Source organism: Ambystoma mexicanum, chromosome 2p (genome assembly GCF_040938575.1).
Source record: "Ambystoma mexicanum isolate Mex_15411 chromosome 2p, UKY_AmexF1_1, whole genome shotgun sequence".
Lineage (NCBI taxonomy): Eukaryota > Metazoa > Chordata > Amphibia > Caudata > Ambystomatidae > Ambystoma > Ambystoma mexicanum.
This window is the reverse complement of record NC_090923.1, coordinates 615554810-615573140: the sequence shown is the minus strand read 5'-3', so window position 1 is coordinate 615573140 and position 18331 is coordinate 615554810.

The following is an 18331-nucleotide window of genomic DNA, read 5'->3' as shown; positions in this document are numbered from 1 at the left end:
GGGTTGGGATTTGACACTTTTTCGCACTTTTTGTCCGGGATACAATATCTATTTTGTCCAAAATTGGTACACATGTGTAATTGCATAGGGGCATAAGTGAGTGAAGTTTCATATTTCTGACATCAATGCATTTGCTATAAAATCACAATGTCTACAGTTAGGTCCCAGAACATAGCACAGAGTTCTGGCACCTCTTAAATTGTGCACCCAAAATTTAGATTCAAAAGTCTGGGGTGTCTATATTTTTAACAATTGTCCACAATACATTATCAGTCTCATTAGAAATCTGATTTGTGTCCATTTGTGAATCAACAAAACTATCTATCCCCGCCTCCAAAGGTTTCTTGTAGCTCAAGAGCAATCCCCACCTTCTTCCTCTGGCAGAGAGCACTGTTGACACCTTAATCTGCATATCCTTTCAACCCAGGAAGGTCCTTTGTCTCTCCCAGGAGCAGCAGCCCAAATCTCCTCCCCTATTCATCAACACCTGAATGTGATTCCCTGGCCTTTTGGTGGGAAGCAGAAGGGAGATGTCTTTCCCAGTGGGGGAAGCTTGTTTGTAGTTTTGGCTGAATCAGGCTTACTTTAAAAGTAAATTTGTTACATTTTTAACAATTTGTAATATTGATGTCTCTGGTTTCTATATCATTTGGTGTCAAATGTTTTCATTGCAGTATTAAAAGGTTGAATTAACTACAAAACACTTTAAATAAATAAAATACAATATACACAATGATTATAGCTGGGGTATGGTATTTTACATATTTGGTGAAAAACATGTATAGATTGGCACAATAAAACTCTTAACTTATTAATATACTTTATGTGCCATTACCCACCCCTTACTTGTCTCTGGCACCACCATTCTCCTGGGTTCCAAGAACAGCTTGAGGGCACTGCCCTGAAAAAAGGGTAGGGCAATGAGTGAAAGAGATAATCGCGGGAAGTATCCTACCCCTATAGAAAGAAACACAAGGTTCACTATTTGTAAGGCTAGACAGACAACTATAATTCTGGTGTACAGTGTCTTTTGTGACTAGATAAATTTTTTTATATATCTTTTTGCAGAAATACCTGTTCTCCAATGGGTTCTGTAGACAGACATGATAACACTGATCCTGTAGGTCGCTGTTATGATTTGCTTATTGCTTCATGTGCTTGGCGCCCTGAAGCACACTGCACTGAGAATGGGCGCATGTGGCTGGCTGAAGTAGCTGGAGCAGACATTGGGGGGTAGGCGAGAATTGGAGTGCTGCTGCATACTGGGACCTTCTGTACTCCCTCCCCACCTGTCGCCTCATCCTGGCATGGTGCAGTTTGTTACGGTGCATTGCAGTGCAAATATTTTGCAACCTAGGGCCTGGCCCTCGAGTTTTGTTCCTCCTTCAACGACCACATTGATATTTTGACAATTTCAGGCAATCGTCTCATGTGTGAAGGTGCTGAAATCCGGACCAGGGAAAGGGATGGGGTGTTCAAATGCCATGTAGCTATTAATGTCTGGAGGGTCCTAAAAGGTAACTGTGCATAATCTGGTGCAGATTGGTGAACCAGTGTAGAATTGTATGAGGAACAATGCATTGCCACAAACCCACAAACAAATTGTGTCTTTTGCTGAAATCCAGGGGAAAGGGTGGAGTGTCCAAATGTCATGTAGCCAGTAATGTCTGGAGGGTCCTAACAGGCAACTATGCAAAATGTGGTGCCGAATGGTGAACCTCTGTGGAAATGTATAAGGAACAACGCTTTGCCACAAATCCCACCACAAAGAAACACATTTGAACTTTTATATATATAGAGATAGATAGGTAGGCCCAGGTACACCAGCAGATTTATTTTATTATACCAAAGGGGGAAACAATACATCCCAAAATTAACACACACTAATATTAAAACCTATAACTACTTAATCAGCTTCATAAAAAATACTACAAAGATGATGTTTTTCAAAATACAATTTTAGTGTCTGAAGTGCACATCATGAATAGGCTGTGTACATGAGATCCTTACTTGACACGCAGTCTGGCTAAGGCTGTCTGGAACCCAATTTCGAAGGGAAGGTGTTCTGTACTGTTCCTTGGCTCCTGTCGTATCTGAAATCCGTGGGCAAGTGTGACCTTAGTGGCCCAAGGTATCAGTGGTAAGTAGGAGAGCAAAGTCCTTACCTGTGCTTCCAATGTCAATGTTGTCCTGATGGTGTAGGGGCTGCAGAAGTATAGTCCTCACAAGTCTGCGTAAGCTAGAGTGAGCCAGCCTACTGAACTGCACTGCAGCAGGAGACCTCTAGATGGGGAGCCCTAGCTGGGCCATATATTCCACTAGTGGCCCGGCACTTACAGTGGCTGCAGGAGTACCCACAGAGTGTTCTGAACTTGCAGCAGTAAAGGGACTCTCTGCTTCCTGATGGAGAACACTCTGTGGAGAGGAATGAGACCTGGTTGGCAATAAGAAACATTGTGTGGCACCCCTCTTCTCAGCAGGGCCCGCATTGATGAGGAGGCCCACCATATTGGTGACTTGATGTGCTGTGAGATTCCAGGCAATGAGGCGTTCAATATTAGAGGTTGTGCTTGATGTGCAGCACCCACCTCCAAACAGGGTGCTGCGTGTAAACCAATAATCTCCCGGATCTTGGCAGTGAGGGAGGTGCTCCTCCAGGCAATGATCACTGTTGAAATTCAGGCAGGGTCAACCAGCTATTTAGTCAATCAGTGCTGAGCAAGGGTCAGGTTCAACTGATTTAGCATGCGTTCTCTAGTAGACACTTTTTTTTTAAAGAGTACCTCACATAACACACAGGCTGGGAGGCCCATCTACTAAAGGTGCATTTTAATTCGTTTTTGAAAAAACACGTAGGGGTGAGAGCGCCACAGTTTCCCTACAGTGCCTCAGGCACCACAGAACCACTTGAGCAGCCCATTGGGAATTGCTTGCAGCATGCCCATTGGCCACTTTCCTAAATTTGGTGCCTGGGCCCGCACTGTGCACCACTGAACGAGCTTAGTGGGTATGAACAGTGAGCATGTGCTCTGGCCACTTTGGCTGGCACAGGGATCCCAGCAAGCTACCTGACAGAAACAATGAGCATGGTCTGTGGCCAATTTACCCAGGTCAGGGCATTTGGCTGTGGCATCACCATTTTACCCAATAAGGCCACTAGGCAGGGCCTGCCGCCATGCTCAGTGGATCCTTTCCCTAAGGGCGTAAGGGAGGGCCTCTTTAACCATGCCTCAGGCCTCCCAAAGCAGCTATAGTGCAACTAGCCATGGCCTCGAGCAATATCAAGTGGCCCTAACGCGCCCCTAAAGGTCCCAATGTCCCACTCATCAGTGGCCACTCCCACCGGGAGTTGCCATGCCATTGGTCTGTTTGCCAAGACAGAGGCCTTTGCCCATGCCCTCCAGCACTCCAAATTGCCCTACAGAAGTCACTGATCAAATATGGCTATGGTCAGTGGCAATTCTGCTGGTCAGTGGCAATTTTGCCTCCTGAATTGGCTTATAATCATGGTCTATGACCATGGCAAGTCCCCCTTACTCGAGTCTGTGGTCACTTTTGTCCAGGCCCAACCAATCAATCACATCAAATATTAATTTCGCAAATTATAAAACCAATGAAATATTGACAAAAATAACATTTACACTAAATATCACAGGCAAAGTTAAAACTGATTGTGTGCATACATAACATTGCCATTACAGCAATACACACATAGTCAACGAAAACATACACATACATTATTTATGTGTATACTGTTTCCTTATATTGCATCATTTTTCCAGAAACATTCATAATGCCAGAGCAGAAGATGTATCCGGCAGTGAACACACATATGTGTTAGATTCTCTTCAGCATTTAATATTTCCAACCTTTAAGAGTGGTATTAAATATTTCCCGTTTATCCCATAACAGAGAGGGCAAAAAAATAAAAATACCAGCAATCCTCTTGGCAAAATTATAAGGACAGATAGTCTGAGTACCGTTTTAATTGAGATTGCATCCGTTTTAATTGAGATTGCATTTTTGTACTAGTATGATATGATATGGCATTTATAACGCGGCTATACACAAGTGTTTCAAGGCGCGACGAGGCAGGGAGGGGGGAACAAGGGGAAGACAGACAACGATCCTACTATGCCAGGTGTCATTCAGACCGCGCAAGTGCAGGGATAGGGGAAAGGGAAAAGTGCAAGGGGAAGGGGAGGGGGGAAATGCAGTACAAGTAAGTAGAATAAAGTAAATAAATAGGGCCAGCTGGTGGCAAGTGCAAGGTAAGTGCAGACAAGTGCTGGGAAAGGGGGGGCTGTAGGGATACAGAGATAGTCCCTCAGTGCAGGGGTTGCCAGGGAGGCAGTGCAAGAGGAGAGTGGCTGGGCCCAGGACCGAGGTCGGTGAGAGTAGCCCAGGTGCAGATTCGGTGCAGATTCAGACGAGAATTTAGCAGGGGAAAGGGAGAGAGAAAGCAGAAGCAAAGAGGAAGGTTTTGAGGTGCTTCCGGAACCGGAGATGGTTCTCCTCAAGTTTCAGGGAGGCAGGAAGGCTGTTCCAGAGGGAGGCCCCTGTCACGGCGAGAGATCTACCCTCAGCTCGTTGCTTCGAAAAGCGGCTGACAATGAGGGAGTTGGAGATGGATGAGCGAAGGGCTCAGGAAGGAAGATATTTAGGAAGAGAGAGTTGAAGGTATTTATTTATATAGTAGGGCTAAAGGAAGTCAATTAGCCCTAAAAACAAACAGTAGATCTCGTATTTGGGGATTTTCAAAACAATTGATGTCATTTTTTCTATGGCCGTTAAGCCTCATTTCCAAGTATTGTTTAGTTTCTTGTGCATTCCCCTTTCTAATCATTCAGAGGTTTTCTGTTCAGTATAAAAGGTAGCCAATACCCCACAAAGCCAGCGAAAACAACCATTGGGTCCTTGTCAGTGTCCATGGTCCAGTGGCCAGTTTCATTATTTTTCAGGTCCACGTACCTCCAGGCAGGTTAGAGGGCCATCAGGAGAGTCTGTGGACCTGAAGCTTGCTCTGAAACCCAGATGTAGGTCACAGTCATGCATGGTGGGACATGAGACGCAAGTAGCCTTCAGACCTAACTGATGAATGAAGGTCCCTGGCGCCAAAAAAGTATTTTTTCAATGTGTGGGGGGCATAGTGCACTCCTTAGGGCTCCCTCACCTTGCTAGGATGAGGGTGAACTGAAGAAGGTTTTAAGATGCCTCTTTTCAGTTAGGTCTAATAAGTGTCTATAAGCCAAAAGTATTTTGTTAGAGAAAAGATAGGGAGAAATGTCATATGAGGAGTGACAGACAGGCTTAATTCTTCCCCTGTTATTTATTATCTTAATGTGGAGTGCTGTTATAAAGCCTCACTTACTATAAATGAACCACTTACTAGAAACACTCATGAGACTTCCCAATTACTTGTGTGCAAGGAAATCTAACCTGGAGACAATCCTCTGCTTGAAGTTGAAGCTCTCTTCGTCCCCTAATCTTCTAAACATGGGGATTTTAGAACTCTCTGTCTGTTGCTGTGCTCTGTCTCTACAGTGTAAGGAATTTCCAGTAGTTCCCTCAAAACACTGTCTAGATTGCTTCCATTCGATTGTTGGGCTGCTTTGAATCTAGGCCATGTCCCCCACACTCCATCTGCCCAGTCTGTAATTGCAAATGCATTACTGTGCCTGCAGACAAACCACATTTACAGGTGGCACAGTACCCACGCCGCCCCACCCTCCCATGTTGGTTGAGCTGAGTGATACCACATTGCTCTGATATGCAAGATTTTGTACAATGGGGCTTTTTGTTTTTTAGTGATGCGCCCATATGCAGAGAATGTGTTTCATGGCACAATACCACAGAATATTAGCCATTTGTATAGGCTGAAAGTAGCATACCGTGGGAGAGAATTACTGATGATACCCCTGGTGGCACTTTTCCACCAGATACACAATAAGCGTCCACATAGCTCGCAGAGGTTCAGATCACACTTAGCGGTCTAGGAATGGAATATTGTGTTACTCCCGGGGTTTTGCTAACAAGCTGTGCAGTATCGTGACATCACGAGTTGTTAACCCTGCTAAATAAGAAGGTCATGAAATCACATTGATAAATCTGTGAAGGTCACGTGCTCCTTGCAGCCCTCACAGTGCCTCTGCACGGATGACCCGCACTCCCAGTATGAGGTGCTAGGGGGGCCCAGCAGGGGAGCTCAAACCACCTGGCTCCAAGCAAATACAATTGGAAGCAGGGGGATGACCACCCCCCACATAAACCCCGCTGCAGTCATATACACTCGGACGCAGTATAAACACCTCTGCTGGCACATGAAATATTAATTTCCAGGCTAATATGGAACCAAAGCATTATTAAAAAGAAATCATAAAAATGATAGGAACGGTTCCTCCACCGGCTTTTTTTGCCATTAAACAATAATAATACTTTTATGACTGCTCTCTGCTGACTTTCAGACGGCAGCAGGTGTTTCCGTTGGCTTTTTTCTAGGGCCTTTAATTGTTGGACTCATTCACTATATTTCCCCTGTAAAAGCCCGCTCCCCCGTCTTTCCTTCGCCTCTCTCCACCTTTATCCTCATTTATTTTCTTTCGCATTATATGCTCCATTTTGAACCCCTCCCCTTCTTCATCGCCTCTCCTTCTTCCCATGCCCATTTTCTCTGAATTGTGTCTACGCCCATCAAACCGAAGGTGATGTGGCTGAATTATGACTGTGAAACCAAGAGACCGACATTTCAATTACACTTTCCCAACGTAATGCATGCGATTCTGGGCACTTTACTTTCTCTCCCTGAGGCTTAAAACGCTCTGACAGAGTTAGAAACTCATAGAGACGTCAACATAGAAATGAAGTGCAATCGGACAGACACAGGGCCTCATTACACGTTGTGCGGTAAAAATTGGCAATTACCGGCATGGCGCAATTAGCGTGTCGCCCTCGCAAGAGGCCGCCAATTGCGTGTCATTACGAGTTCACGGGCACGAGCATAGCGCCACGCCGGTAATGACCTTACCGCCATGCCGCAAAAGTCCCCAAAAAGTCCCTTAACGGCATCGTCGAAAGCGCTGATAGCACTTCCGACCTGCCGTCACATGCAAATAGCGGTCACCGCCATTAGCAGTCACTGCTAATAGCGGTGACCGTTATTTTGACGAACAGGAAATAGCGGCATCGCACAAGAACGGGAAAGAGCATGGCGACCATCTTTAAAAACACAATCCATTGCCATCCTCCTTATCCAGGACACCTTACCAGGAAACCCGAACAAAACTCCCTCCAGGACAGCCTAAAGATGCCCAAGGCCGTGAAAAAATCTACAGAGCGGCAACGCAAGGAGAAATTCTGCAAGGAGGAGCTTGTAATGCTGACTTAGACACTGGCGGCAAATGCACAGGTGGTCTTCTGCAATGACATGCGGCGGGAGGCCGTCCTGAAGAAGAAGGCCCTCTGGGCAGAGGTAGCCACCAAGGTCAGCGCGATAGGCACCACTACGCGCACAGTTAAAGACTGCCGCAAGAGGTGGGACGACCTCCGGTTACGTGTGAGGAACATCCTGGCCGTAAACCGCAACCTGGCTACAGGCACAGGAGGAGGCCGCGAATCGCCTATTAAGCTCTGTGAGTGGGAGGAGACCTGTGCATCCACAATCGAAGTGGAATGCATAGAGGGAGTAGGAGAAATGGAGCATGGCATGCCCACTTCGTCCGATGGAGGTGAGTGTATGCATCCAACAATGCACAGTGAAGTGTGATGGGCCCCCCAATCATGTGTCCATATGAATGTCGTGGATCCAGCCACCAACAGATATGCATGCATCACCACATATCCATTCAACCCAGATCCATTTATACCTGACCCGCCCGACATCCCCATTACCTGCATCCACACTAAAGAGCCCCAAATGCATAGAACGTCATGACGTAATCATTCAGCATAAGGCAGGTCGACCCATGAATGATGAATATCCCCATTTCTCACCCCTACAGGATCACACACAGAAACTGATGAGCCACGCACTGCGACACCTGCTCCCACATCCAGCAAAAGAGCCAGGAGGGATGCCACAGAGGACACCGCCACATCCTCAAGGGGAACCAGGAGGAGTGACCATGACCAGAGGGACAAAGGCAGTAGGGGCACCAGTTCAACACAGCCAGAGGCAATGCCTGCTGCCGTCGCGGCACCCACGGGAGTGTGTCTCCCAGCAAGTGAAGGCAGCATTGAGGGAATGCACTCTGCTGCCACAGGTTCAACGGGTAAGGCAGCAGCCACTGCCCCACTTTCGGATGAGGAGGAGGCACCTGGCATTGTGGATCTAAGCCAGAGCCCCAGACCAACATGCTCCATACTGGCAAGCCCGAGGTTGTCTACCGGTCCGAGTAGCCAAGGAGGGTCACCCACCCACACCCTTGAAGGGTCATGGAGCCCCCAGGTATTCTCACCTGAGGCCAGTGCCATGGAACAAGGCGCATCAGCCATCCCACCAGCACCCACCATGCAACATGACCTCACAGCCATCATTCAGAGGCAGACGGGGATCACTGGGCTAGTAGGGCAGCATGTGGCTGAGGTAGGCCGTCTGAGGGAGGACCTCGGTATTTTTGCACAGCAGACAAGGGAGGGAATGGAGGCATGCACCGACAGGATCTGCAACGAAATGGCCCAACTCAGGCAGGCCATGCACCGTATAGCAGACGCAATTGAGCGCCGATGCCCACTCACAACCCAGGATGAACCGGCCACCACCTCCTCTGGGAGTTCCCGGCAAACTAGCTCCCTACGCCGGTCTCTGCGCAACCTGAGGTGCACCACATCACAACCACCAAATGGCGGGGCAGGAACTGACAATTAGGGCAAGGACTAGGTGCAACATGTTGAGAAGGACACGTTCACACCATGAGGGTCACATGGGAGTGTTGTGGGGGGAGGGGGTAGGGGTGTTTTTGGGAGTGTTGTGGGGGGAGGGGGGTAGGGGTGTTTTTGGGAGTGTTGTGGGGGAGGGGGTAGGGTTTTTTTGGGAGTGTTGTGGGGGGGAGGGGTGTTTTTGGGAGTGTTGTGGGGGGAGGAGGTAGGGGTGTTTTCACAGTTGGGGCCTTGCACTTATTGTTGTCTTTTGTTCACAATACACTGTTGAAAAGTTTACACTGGCTTGGTATTCATCATTGTGTGTGTGTACTGTATTGGGGAGATGATTCTTTGTGGGACTGACCACATGTATCAGGGCAGTAATACCCATCTTTATGCATAATGGTCATACCTTGGATGTCATGGAATCTGATACATCAGCTGCTGACGCACATCGTGTCCCTCCTGGACATTGCCACTTGCATGTCCCTGCGGCCCTTTTCGGCCATCCTCATCACCATCCACATCATCCTCATCTTGCGCTTGCATATCAGGTGGCATAGGCAGATTCCGTCTGATGTAAATTTAGTCCCGCATCACACATGCCATGGTTGTCTTCGGCACTTTGTCATGGCCGTCCAGGAGGGCTTCGCCCGGCACGCTTAGGGACCGGTGCTGTGTGTTGTAGAGGCCAGATGCCTGGTCCATCACAGCGCTGGTACGGCTATGTGCAATTTTCTTGTCCTCTTCCTGCTGGTTCTGTGGTATTTCTGGGTGCCCTGCTGGTGCTTGCTGCGCCTGTCTTGCCCTACTCCTACTCGTACTCCTCCTGCGTCTCCTCTGTGCTGCCTGTTGTTGATGCTGCCGCACTGCAATCATATCCTCCAGCTCATGTAATGCGGGCAGTATTAGAAGCATTTTTGTGTGGGAAGGGGTGTTGTGTGCCCTTTTGTGCTGCCACAGTCTCCATCGCCTACACCTGTGCTGGATGTGTCCACCTGTGGCAGGTGGACACACTGCTCAGGTCTCTTAACGGGTGGTTCGCGATGCTGGTATTAGCGCCATGCCGGTAGGGGGTTTTGGGGTCTTTTCCATGCCGCTATTGCCATGTCCGCCTACCTTGTGATGGGATGCTATTATCGCCATGCCGCTATTTCCGGCCTGGGGGTCGCGCGCCCACGACTTGCCGCTATTAGTGCCACCGTACTTAACGATGGCGCTAATAGCGGCAAGTCCAGGTCGTAATTGGATAGGAAATTTAGCATTACCGGTATTCAATTACCGCTAACGTTATTTCCTTACCGCCGTCCGTGTAATGAGGCCCACAGCCTTTAAATGCACTTTCTCTTACGTGTCACATCTCGCTTACTCAATTGAAAGTTATACTTAGCTTTCCACTCTTGTCCCATCTCCTTTTCTCTTATTCTGCTCTTGTTTCATCTAACACCACCCACCCATTTACCTACTTCAAACTAGTAAAGTGTCAGTCGGTGGGGGTAGAGGACATTGGGCCTCATTACATGGATGGCGGTGAACCATGGCGCTATTAGCTATTAGCGCCATGGTTCACCGGCACCACCTTGGTGGAAAGGAGAATTACTGCCCATTGAACCTACATCCAGATATGCTCCATTGCCTCCATTCCGAACCCCCACCTCATCCCAAGCCCATGTCATTTACCTGTTTTTCTTTGGCCCTAGAGCATCCCTGCATCTTTACCACTAGAATTGCCCCATGGAAATAGTAGAGAGACAAAGTGCTTGCACTATTTCCTGTTGGGCCATTTTGTTTTGTAGTTTAGAAAGAAATCGGAAATCGCGCACACAAAGCTAGTTTTCGATAAAGAACAATTAAACCAAATTATTAACACATGCAGTATATGGCCTGCGATGCACATAGCATTAAGATGTTCTTCTGGAGTGGGCTTTGTGAGTAACTTGGGCAAACAAAAGAACGAGTTGGCAGGTCATTCACACAAAAACAACTCCCAGAAAGTGGTCCTTCATGCTAGATTGTCCAATCACTGCTATCACAACTCATAAAGCAGTCTAGCAATAAATAGCTCTCCTTCTATACTCTCCTCCAGTATTGACACCTCCTCCACATCTCCAAGTCATTCTTCACTGGGTATTCACGTTACCCACCACTCCTTTTCTCGTCTTATCATAGTCCTCTCCTTAGGACACTATTTCAATAATGCAACAATTGTTTTGTTTTGATGCTAGCTGATAATCAAATTTAGGTTTGTGCTCATCTTGCATTGTTTTGCTGTCAGCTAAAATTCTTATTTAGGTATGTGCTCAACCTGATTTGTTTTTAAGCCAGTTAAAAATAAAATGGAGGCGTGTGCTCATACCGCATTGTTTTGCTGCTGGTTAAAAATCGAATTTAGGTGTGTGCTCATCCTGCATTTTCTTGGGACTGCGCTGACTGGTTACTCCCTTTTCCCTCTGTTCTGGTCTGTTTTCAGGTTCCCTCACCCTCTTCAGTAAGCACTGTTTCTTCCCAGTGCTGTTCTGTCTCTGTGTGTGCCTACTCCCTCTTTGCCTACTTCCTCTCACGTACCTCAGCTGCTCTGCCTGGTTTAAGTGTACCACACTCTGCGCCCCTCACTATGGCCCTTTCTATCGCTCCTTTCTTCTCCAACTGCTTCTCTATTTGCTATCCTTCTCCTCTCTCTTGGTCTGGCAGGAAGAAACTCAAGAAGGACAGACTGGACTCCAAACTAGGTTTACTTATCGCTGACACCTACGTCAGTGCTTCCACCAAAGAGACTCTCAACTACTACTCTTTGTCGTTCCTTCTCCCGACCTATGGACTCTTCATATGGTCACTCTGCTCTCCCCTTACTCTTCCTCACACAATAATGGTGGCACCCACTTGGAGGTCCTTCTTGCCTCCTTCTCCACCACCATGGTCATAAAAAAATATCTATCAAAATTGTACCATCCTGGTACAAGGGCCTCAACCCAACCTCTTACATTTTGATAGGTTTCTTCCTCGCCTTATCAACTTTCCACTTTCCCCCTCACAGGCTTCCTTGCCATCTGTTTCTACGGCCGTCCGGGCTCCCTTGCCAGCTATGCCCCCCTTGGCTACCTTGTCTCCTCCTAACCTCCTAACCTCACCACCTCTCTCACAACTGCTCCCTTGTCTATTGCTACTGTACAGGCTCTCTTGCCTAAACGCACTGCTCTGACAACCTCTTCAGCCTCCACCACTCTGGTGCCCTTGCCACCCACCGATGCTGCTTCTGGGGCCCCCTTGCCTCCTGTGGCCACTCCCACACTAGCTCCCTTGCCATCTGCTACTTTCCTGGCTCCCTTGCCTACACGCCGCTCACCAACATCCTTGTCAGCCTCGGCTCCTCTGCGCTATCCTATCTCTATCTTTCAGGCACTCTCGCCGCTTACTGAGTGGACCACTACTCCCTGTACCCCTCCTCGTAAGTGTTTCAAAAACTGCATTCTGCTCCACGTTGCCACGCTTTACTCTCGCTCTGCTGTCAAGCACTGCTCTGATATCTGCCACCTACTTAAACTCCTGGATCTCGATGTCCTAGCCCTTACTGAAACATGGTTCAAGGACAGCTCTGTCATGAGTTTTGACATACTTCTCCCTGAAGGCTACAAGATCCTCTCTGAGCCCAGGCCTAACAGGCCAGGAGGGGGAGTATCCCTGATCTTTTGCGAGTGGATCCCTGTTTCCATCATTCCCACTCAGGTCTACTCTTCCTTTGAATGTCCGGTCTCTCTCTCTCTCTCACTCATGTCTCCTCTCTTACTGTGGCCACCTTTTATTGGCTGCCGGGCCAGTTGACCCTTTTTGTCTCCGAATGGGCTGACTTGGCCTTCTCTCTCCTTTCCTTCTCCTCCCAACTCCTCCTGCTGGTGGAGTTTAACAATCTGCTTGATTCTCCTCACTCTTCCAGTCCTTTCCGCAACCTCTGCGACTTTCTTTCTCTCTGCATTCTTCCTTCTGACCTGACGCACACCGCCGGCCACAGCTTAGATGCTCTTATCTCTACAGACATCCCTCTCTCTATGCCTCTCACTACCTCACTCTCCTGGACTGATCATTCTCTTCTCTCTTCCCACGTGAAGCTGTCTTCTCCTCCAGCACTGGTACACCATTCACTGCTTCCTGATTCAAGGTAATTCGACCCATGAAAAGAGTGGCAGTGTCTGCCTTTGCCTCCACCTACTCTCCTCCTTCTACTCATCCAGCTGATTCCCAACCTGACACAGCCCTCTCTAACTTTCACCACTCCATTTACAACACTCTTGACATTCTTGCCCCTGTCAGGGGGGTTCGTCTGAAGCTTTCCAAAAAGTGCAACTCTTGGTACGACTCCAAGCTGGCTGCCGTTAAACGAAAAGTGCAGAGCAGTGGAACGGAAGTGGGAATCTTCAGGTGCAACATCAGAGACTCTGCATCCGCTCCAAGAAAAGAGTCTATATTCAAGCCTGCATTCCAACGGCATCTAACAACACGACTGAACTCTTCAAAGTCTGTAATTAACGGGTCAATGCTACTGCAGCCTTTTCCAATACTACACCCACCCAGGCCCTTTGCTCGGCCCTGGCTGCACATTTCACTGCCAAAACCCAGGATATCCTGTCCTCTCTCTCCCCCGCACCTTTTGCCTGCACCTACATCCCTTGGGCCCCCCTCAGCAAACCCTCCCTCTTCTCTCCTCGCTCTTCCCTGTCATACCTTAGGAGGTCTCTAGACAAGTCCGGTCCATGAAAGCCTCCTCCAAACAGGTTAACCCATGCCCTCCTAAAACCATGAAGGACAACATTGATTTGCTTGCTCTACTCTTGGTCGACCTCTGCAACCTCTCTTTTACCACTGGAGTTTTCCCCACTTCTCTCAAGCACTCTCTTGTGCACCCTCTGCTCCAAAAACCCTCTACTGCCCCTTCTATCCTGGCAAACTATTGCCTGATCTCTATCACTCCTTTCCTGGGAAAACTCCTGGAGAAATTAGCTATTTCTCAGCTCACCCTCCACACTGAATGTGCTGGTTGTGTTCATGACCATCAGTCTGGCTTTAGAGCATCCAGATGTACGGAAACTGCTCTTCTGGGCACCTGTCAAGACCTGCTCTCAAATCTTAACTCTTACTCTCCTTCTGTCCTCATTCTTCAAAATCTCTCTTTTGCTTTCAACATTGTAAACCACAACATCCGGATCTCCCTGGGCATCACAAATCTGACCCTGACATGGCTTGCCTCTTTTCTCTCTGACCGTCCTTCCCAGGTGGACTTGGGTCCTTTCTCTCTCTATCACTCTCTCTACTTGTGGTGTCCCCCAAGGATCTAACCCATCCCCTTCGTTCTTCAATGTCTACATGGCCCCTCTGGCCCACAGGATCTCTACCTTCACCTCTAACTTTTAGTGTTATGCGGATGACACGCAGCTCTCTTTCAGGCTACCCTCGGCCTCTTTCTCCTCCTCGCTCATTTCTGACTGTCTTGGTGTGCTGCTAATGATCTCTGCCTCAATGCCAGTAAAACAGAGATCGTTGGGACCCCTGCTCCCACTTTCCCAATTTCTCACAGACCTGTCTCCCTTGGCTCTGTGCCCCCACCTGCTAGTGAGGCAAAAAATCTGGGAGTCATTTTTGACTCCACTCTCTCCTTCTCCTCTCACATCTCAGAAATCTCCAAAAAGTCGTACTACCATGGACTGCATCTCTCTGGTGCTGAAATCCCTCCACTGGATTCCTGTGGATGCTAGGATCAAGTTCAAGACCCTCTGCATAGTCCACAAGGCTTTCTGGGGCCCTGGCACACACTATCTACAACACTCTCTTTCTAAATACTATCCTTCTAGAGCCCTCTGCTCGTCATTTTGCAGCTCTTTTTGGGTGAGCTATTTTTCCAAGCAGAGATATGGGGGTAGATCTTTATCCTCAGCAGTTGCCTCCTTCTGGAATAGCCCCCCTGCCTCTCTATGCCTTGAGCTGGAACTTCTTAAATTCTGGAAAATCTTCAAGACCTTGCTCTTCTCTTCCTCTTTCTCTCACCCTCTCCCCTGCTAGCCTCCTCTCTTTTTCTCTGCTGCCTTACTCCTCCTTCTCTTCCCTAACTATGTTTATTTTTTGCTGACTGGTCGCCTGGTTCACCTCCAGAGGCTTACATGTCCAGGCTCCCCCACCAGTCTTTTCACTTGCCCCCAGGCCTCTGCACTACTGAACTTTCAGCATACGTTCCATGAGGGGGGTAACCTCTCTGCACTTAACCTAGGGTGCTGCTGGACAGGGCGCACTTCTCCCCCCTCCCTCGCACTTCTGTCTGTACAGTTGCATGACCTGAAATTACTAGGCTAGTAAGTTCTGTCTTGTCCCCCCTTTGTCTCCCATCCTTAATTTGGCCTGAAGCACTTCATGAACTTGCACTAGGAGAAATGCTGTCAAGCCTAGTACGCTAGTTACTTTTTTGTTAGATCATTCGAAAACCTCAAGGCCTCCATTCCTGCCTTGAAGCACTTTGAAGCACTTTCACTTGTGTATACGTGCCGTACAAATAAACAGTTACAATTACAATCTTCAGTTTCTTCTACCCAGAATACATCTTCTTCCCTCCTTCATTGCAATCTCTCTTATAATGCTGGATACTTCTCCCTTTGTATACTCTCCCTAATCCCCTCTACTCCTTTTCCTCTATCACTAACACTCTCCCTACTGCTCTCCCTACTGCCCTGCACCCCTTCTCAGTTGGAAATACACCAATGACCTCTATTGTGTATCCTAAATGTATTCATTTATGGACTGGCAACTAACCCAAATTTGACCTCTTTGAAAACCTAAATTGGTCCAAACAGGATCCGTTCTTAATTTAATTTAATTTAATTTGTTTTTATAACACACATAATACGATACCTGAGTTTGGTTTCTCAGCGCAGATCTGGGATTCAAACCTCTGTTGCTCTGCATGGTCTTGCTTCCAAGAGAAGCGTGTTGCCCCTATGCTATGCGCTTGTTTTATACTTATTTCAAAAGGGGTTAAGGCAAATATTCATTAATTTATTTTCAAATCTATTTATTGGCATTTGTTATTTGTTACAAACATAGGAAAATTACCATTACTGCCATCAAACAATAAATCACATTGCGTCTCGGATTATTAACATTTACAACTTAACAGAGAAACTTTAACTATCTCCAAATGTTTGTTTCTTGAGAGGCCGGTGCCGAGAGGGGGCACAGGGGGGGATTAGGACTTTCAGGGGGGGGGGGGGAAACTTCCCATAGCAGGGCTCGCATGAGGTTATGATTGGGCTGCCTCGAGGACTCCAGTTCCATCCGTGGGTCTTCCTACTGTGGGTTCGTGCTGGTTCATGGGGGCTTATCGTCGGAGGGGTAGAACAAGGGGTCTGTGAGTCCCTTCCAGGCGTCTAAGGTCATACTCGAGGCATCTGTGGATCTAGCCACACTCTCTTCCCAGGCTCTCGTTTCTGCCAGCACCCATCGTTTCAGTTCTCTGTGCCAGATTTTCTGTTGTGGTCCCGATGGTTTCTTCCAGGACATAGCAATTGTCCTCTTTGCCAGAATACACATAATGTCCATCAATCTAACAAGGTGCTTTAGCTTTGCTGGTCTGGGGTATGTGCCGAGTAGGCACTCCGCAGGAGTCCATTCGTATCTGGTCAGCCCTAGATTTTCACTTGTCTGCTGTATTAAGGACCACAAGGATTGTGTCCTGGCACACCGCCAGAATGCGTGGAGCAGGTCCGCATTGTCCATTTCGCACCAGGTGCATTTGGAGCTCTGAGTTTTATGGAGTTTGGCCAGCCTGGATGGGGTTAGGTATGTCCGATGCAGAAGATTCAATTGTATTTGTCTAAACCTATGGTTTCTGGATACTGTTTTAGGAAATGTCAGAGCCCTTTCCCATTCCCCATCTGTTAATTCTCGGCCTATGTCTGCTTCCCATCTGAATTTGAGTCCAGCACTGCGAGGGCTGGGGGTGTCATTTAGGTGGCTATAGATCTGAGACACTGGTCTCCCTCCCTCTCCCAGTTCGTACAGTAACGTGATCAGGGGGTTTGTGTCTGGTTCCTCTGGCCATGTCGACCATCTGGCACGTGTCGTGGATCTTAATTTTTGATACCACAGAAACTGGCCTGTATGGACCTCATTTTGTTCTTGAAGCGTTTCAAATTCTTTGAACTCCCCCTCCGTGTATAAGTCCCCCCATGAGTATATCCCCTTCTGTTCCCAGTGCCTGAGGTGTTGCAGGTCCGCGGGGGATTTGCATAGGTCCGAGATAAGCGGTATGTTCGGGGAGTATTAGTGTTTAACATGGGCGAGGGATTCAGTCCTATGCCAGATTTTGCGTCCAAGGGTGACCATTAGGGGGGCATTTCTTATCAGGTGGGTGGGGGCCCAGGGAAGTTCTTTCATGTACAACGGGGAGACCAGTGGCTGCAGGAGTGGCGTCTCCGATGTGGCATCGTCTGCTAGCCACTTAGTGACAAAGCTAAGCTGCGCTGCCAGATAGTATTTTTCAAAGTTTGGGAGTTGGATTTCCCCCTGAGTATACGGTAATGACAACGTGGTAAGCGCTATCTTACGTCTTCCCTTCCCCCACAAGAAGTCTCTCAGCATACTTTCCAGTAGCAAATATTCATTAATATACTCAATGCACCATGTAATGTTTAATATGAGGTGATGAATTTGTGACTGTGAGATGTCAATTGGGTTTCTGCTCCGCCCTCCTGAATTCTTGTTCTGAATGACTGTGTGAAATTAAGGGTGTTTTTTTGAGGTTGCTTGCTTTCTTAGATGCAAAAATCCCAAAAGTAAGAGCTATACCCCAGCTCAAATAACAATAACAGGTTTCTTGGAAGTGAGGACCTCTGTCATTGAAGATCACACCTGCATATCACTTTCTTTACCATACTTCACTCCTCTTACACCCTCTATCTGATCACACTCTCTTAGTAATCCTCACTGCCTCCTCCGTCCGACCTGTCATTAGACTGCTTGCCTTAACATCCAGCTTGTTTGCTCTTCCATTCCCTTCTCATCATCTTCTTATCATTCACAAAGCAAAATAATATTATCAACATTTTAATTGACATATCCTACAATCCTGAAATCTCCACAAACTCTCACTATTGCCATCCACTCCTTCTGCTCCGCACACCTTCTCTATTATCCACCACTCCTTTCTTCTGCTCAAACTCTATTATCCTCCACTGCCTTTTCTCCTTGACACTCGTTTGGTCTCCACTTCTTTGACACATCACACTCTTTCTATTGCCCTCCACTCCTGCTTTTTGCACTCTCTCTAGTTTCCTTCAGACATTCTCCCTCATCACTCCTCCCTTTTCAAACAATGTCTATTATCTCCCCTCCTGCACTTTCCTCCACTCTCTCTATTCTCCTCCTGCTCCTTCCTTTTCACATTCTCTCCACGGACCACTCTATCTGCTTCCCCACACGCTATCATCCGTTACTCCAT